The sequence below is a fragment of the Macaca mulatta genome, chromosome 8 (assembly GCF_049350105.2).
Source record: "Macaca mulatta isolate MMU2019108-1 chromosome 8, T2T-MMU8v2.0, whole genome shotgun sequence".
Lineage (NCBI taxonomy): Eukaryota > Metazoa > Chordata > Mammalia > Primates > Cercopithecidae > Macaca > Macaca mulatta.
The window spans coordinates 118,386,571-118,391,961 of NC_133413.1; the positions used below are offsets into that span (position 1 = coordinate 118,386,571).

The window sequence follows — 5,391 nt, forward strand, 5'->3', positions numbered from 1 at the left end:
TCACTGCTGAATTATCAGTGTCTAACCCAGTACAGGTCTCAGACTGACTTTTCCCATTTTATTTTACTGAGTTTATTCAACAGTTATTTACTGAGTCCTCACTGGGTAGCAAGTCTTCAATAATAGTCCCAGATAGAGCTATGAACAAGAGCTATGAATAGCTCGCTCTGCCTTTGAGCTCAAGATCTGACAGTGTCTCAGAATCCCCCAGGAAATCTCCCAAGCATGCTGTGCTGTCTGGAGAAGCCCACTAGGATTCTGAATCCACTTAATGTTCCTCTAATTCTCAACATATTAAAGCTGAAGCCACCTTCTCCAACTCAAGCGTTATAATGAGCATTGTAGACCAAGGCTTCATAATTGATTTGGTCTTTTCAAAATTCTCCTTTTTTACACTTATTTACAAAAAAAAAAAAAAAAAAAAAAAAAAAAAAAAAACCAACCTTTAGTCTTTATTAAACAAAGGAAGTAGAAGACAGATAAGGGAACAGGTCATGACCGCTCCTTTCCCCTACACATATGCAGACTTACAAACACGGACGCACCCGAGTGAATGTCAGGGACTACCAGGGGACAGACTGATGGGCAGAGGGAGGCAGAACCCTCCGAGAATGGGCCTGGATCTCAGGCTGGGCTGAGACCTGGGCCAGGGCAGCCGTTCTGAGGAGTTATGCCTGAGCAGCTTGGAGATGAGGTCCTGGGGCTCCCATGGGCACAGAAGGGGGAATTTTAGGACCACCTGGATGATTCCCCCATAGGCCTCATTGTGTGTGGGGTTCCCCACCAGCGGCTCATAGCCGAGTACTCCGGTGTACCACAGATCCACCTTCTCTGTGTGCGCGCGCCCCTCAATTGTCTCCGGGAACAGGTAGTCCAGGGCGCCACACAATTGTCTTCCTCCTCAGTGAGGGGGCGTGCACAAGGCAGCCGAAGTCGGCAACTTTCAGCTCGCTCTCAAGCCCTGAGAGCAGATTCTCTGGCTTTATGTCTGGGAGTCACCTTCTTCCCGTGGCAGTACATCAGCGCACCTGCCACCTCCCCCATGATGCTGGCTGTTCGTTTCCTGTCAAAGGTGCGGCTCTTCCGCAGCTCCTGGTACAACTCCTCGCGGGTAGAGGTGACGGGGGCGTACTCTATAATTCAGTAGATTTTTCTCAGGTCATAAAAGTAGTTGTAGCAACTCAGTATATTTGGGATGCTGAACGGGGGCCTGGATTTCTATCTGCCTGTGCAGCTGGTGCTCCCCACGCCCTCCTTCTCTATCTGAGACTTGAAGGCCTTGAGGGCCATGATGAAATGGCTTTTCTTCTTTGGAGCTAAGTACACATGTGCAAACTTGTCTTTGCCAGGGGGACGCCCAGTCTCAAGGTCGTCGACCGTGAAGGGCCGCGTTAAGATGCTGCTTGTCCCACAGCTGTTCTCCACCACCTCATGGCAGGGGTTGCTGCGGGCTGTGCGTCTGCGCAGCTCAGGAGCTCAAGCGCAGCTTTGGTGCGGATCCTCGAGAAGCCTCGCGAGGGCAGGCTGCTTGCCATAGGGCAGGGGTAACTGTTCTCCTTCTGGGCCATCCTTGGAGGGAAAGCAGGAGGAGAGCTGAGGCCCAAGGCACAGCTGCTCTCCCAGCCACCACAAACGACGGAAATCTGCCTTAAAAAAAAAAAAAAAAAAGGCAGCATTTTCATAATTTTTTCTCACTCCGGAAGTATTAAGCACAACTGTGTATAAAATTATTCTGACGCCCAACTTAGTAAAAAGCTTGAAAAATGACTTTACAACAGCTAAGTTAGAATTCAAGAGTTCAAGCACAGCTCCAGTAAGAATGTACGTAAGCACCCCACACATTCAGAAATCATGATCCTAACTGTAATTGTGTATTTTGTCATTTAAAAGCAATTGTATTATTTTCATAATTAAAATCAAGGCAAGTGGAGCTATAACTAGGAAAAAAATAAAATAAAATGAAGGCAATCCTCTTTCATCATCTCATATATTTCTCAAAAATGTTCTTTTCTTCTTGTCTACAGAAATATAGTTGCTGGGCCCAAGAAACGATAAGAGGTTCCTCCTCACACCGTTGGGGGCAGTTCTGAGAAGAAACGTGTCCAGGGACCAATCCTGACCAGTGCTGATTCACATGACTGTGTCATGAAAATAGAAGATGTCATTGGGTTTGGGTTCCTCTTGGAGCACCAAAATAAACACAGATTGAAATTCTCCTAAAAATACTCCCCAACCATTTTATCACAGAGAAAGGCTGTTCTCCATGTGGACGTGTTGAGCATATTCTGATTGTTCAAGCCAGGATCTCAAAGGATTTGGTGGGTGGAGACAGCAGAGCAGGTTATGACACCAGCTTGTCTTCCCCCGTGTGGATCAGCATTCTCTTCCTCACTCTCTCCAAGCCCTTTGCCCCCATTTCCACTGTTTCTCCAAATGCCCCCATTTCCACTGTTTCCCCAAATCCCAGATCATCCATTTAACATGCATTCACTGGGCACCTACATCAGTAAGAATGTTTGTCACTGAAGGGAAAATACACTTATTCATCTTCGGTTCCCCTTATCAAGGGCATCTGCTGTTTTGTGTGTCAGGAGTTAGGGGAGTGTAGGCATGACACAGAGTCTAGGAGGTACCTGTGAGCTTGCCCAGCATTGTGTATCAGGAGAGTGCTAAAAGTCCCACAAGAAAAGTAAAGCAACTTAACAAACTGTCCCTTCTCTATTCTTCATAAGTTGCCACATCACAGTGCTTTGAGGTGCCAGATCATGCGTTTTATTAATCTCATTACCAAGACTCAGTTCCTTCAGAGTAAGAGCTAAATCCTACCCCAGTTGTGACACAATAGAATTCTCAGAAGCAAAAACTTCTCAGGGAAAGAGCAATAAATCAGGACGCAGCACCTCCTCCCTGAATCTTCTCCAGCAAAAGTTACATTTTTCAGGCGAATAGGATCAAGCAGCAAAAAATAAGTGCACTCAGGTTTCTCTGTGATGTGATTACTACCCTGTGGGAGGGAGAGGACGGTAGATGGAGAGAAAATTTGACCCTACCTTGGGTTTTTTTTTTAAGCTGGCATTTTGGCAGTCTATCTACAAGTGCTTTCAGAATGTCAAGTCCACCGTAGAGCCCAGCCAGAAACAGAGACCTCCGGTGCCTTTTGATAAGCCACTGTTTCACTCGCTCTGCTTTTCAAGGGTGTCAGGTGAACAGAGGCTTGTGCTGCAACCTTAGAACTGGGAGCACAGTGGCTTTGAGGCAACCAAACACCCCCGCCACCACGGTGCCGCACCGCCAGGTTGGGGGAGGAGGAGGCCCAGCTTTCTTCTTTTTAAAGAAAGATCTTGCTACTTTGCCCCTGTTCTTAACCTTCCCTTTTCTGCCATGTACTCTACTCAGGCTTATCAGTCAGTGAGCCAAAGTGGACCAGATCCTGCCACAACTTTGCCCAGGCTGTTGTATCCTCAGGGCTTTTCAAGGGTGGAGAGCACCTGGCTTCTACATCATCCATCCTTCCTTTATGCTTTGCAGAGTGTTAGGACCACTAGCTTGGAGACGAACAAACCAGGTTTGGACTTCGGCTGTGTGTTCTTGGGTAGCATGCTTAACATCTCTGAACCTCAGTTTCCTCATCTGTAAAATGAGGATCATTATATCTGCCCTTCAGTGCCTTGTTAGGGATGAATAAGAGAATACATAAAGTGCTTACTATAAGGTCTAACATGCAGCAAGCATTTGCATAGCAGGTATCAAATGCAGGTATGTGCATAGCACATATGCAAAAACACAGATTTTATTTTACCAGGAAAGTACCTTAAATGCCATTACTTCTTTTGATAATTCCCCCTTGTTCATTTGCCCCTCTTACTGAACCATCAGGATTCAACCCAAGCCTCTTTGCCCCCAGAAAAATTTTTCCCAAGTGTATAGAGTTCAGTGTGTCTTGCTCCATGTTCTCAAAGCAAATTGTTTGAGCATCTTCGCTACAGTGATTCCTGGAATGCTGAATGTAGTCATCTCCTTGTCTGTCAGTCCTATCATACCATACCCTGAACACTTGGAAGGTAAAAGAGAGATTGTTTGGTGTGAGGGTCTAGGTGCAGAATTCTGAAGCCAGACTTCCTGGGACCACATCTCATCTTTCTTTTGCCAGTTAACTGTGTGCCTCAGCATTCTCCCTCAAACCAGGAGTGAGAATAACAGTACCTACCTCCCAAAGGTAACTTAGAAGTGTGCCCAGCACATAGTAGTCACCATAGAAGTGTTAGCTTTTATTTATTTATTTAATTCTTCTTTGAGTCTTCAGGTTCTGGGAGATACCAGGTGTTTGATACAGAGTGGCTGGAGAAACCAGGGAACCACTACAAATTACAAGGAGAATGAGTCTGGCATTTCATTCAGGGTAACACATCATATAATGGTTCAAAATAATGAAACTGGTATCCAAAAGATTTGAAAACAGGATCTCAAAGAGATATTTGCACACCTATATTCATTGCAACATCATTCACAATAACCACAATGTGTCCATTCAAAGATAAATGGTTACACAAAATATGGTATATACATATAATGGGACATTATTCAGCTCTAAGAAAGAAGGAAATCCTTGTCATTTGCTACAGCATTATGAACCTTGAGGACATTGTGCTAAGTGAAGCAAGCCAATCACAAAATGACAATTACTGCTTGATTCCGCTCATATGAGGTTGCTAAAGTAATCAAACTCATACAAACAGTGAGTAGAATGGTGGTTTCCAGGGGCTGGGGGTGGGGGAAAAGACGAAATTATTATTCAATAGGCATAGAGTTGTGTCATGCAAGAGCAAAAATTCTTGAGGTCTGCTGTATCACAATGGGCATATACTTAACAATACTGTAATATACACATAAAAATGATTAAGTAAACAAATCTATGGTATACGTTTTTAACCACAATTTAATTTTTTTAAATTAAAAAATTTAAGCCAAAAAATAACTGCATCAGGCATGTCAAGCTCAACACCATAAACTTATTTCTGTTTATTCCCACCTCAGGTGACTACTGTTCTGCATGAGACAGTCAATTCTTAGTAAAAACTAAAAGCGGGTCATGGTTCTTTTTTTATGACATATACCTATGTCGCTATGTCTGCGCCAATGTGTTTATTTTTACTGAACACACATTGACATCATTTGGAAGTCCTGAGGGCAATCAGGGAAAAACTATATGGAATGAACGTTACCTGACATTTTAATGCTTTACTTTCTCTCTACCCAAGGAGTAGTTTGCTTTCCAAACAAGTCTTCTACTAGATAGCCTGTTTTATTTTTCTTCATCACACTTACTTCGCTAGCACTATACAATATAGTGGGCTATTGATCTACTGCATAATAGTATAATTTAATTCCATG

The 5,391-nt window shown here is 43.9% G+C and overlaps 1 pseudogene; it reads right to left on the minus strand.

Moving 5' to 3' along the window:
• Window positions 1-434: 434 nt before the first annotated feature.
• Window positions 435-3,599, minus strand: LOC100425166 (aurora kinase B pseudogene; annotated as a pseudogene).
• Window positions 3,600-5,391: the final 1,792 nt, after the last annotated feature.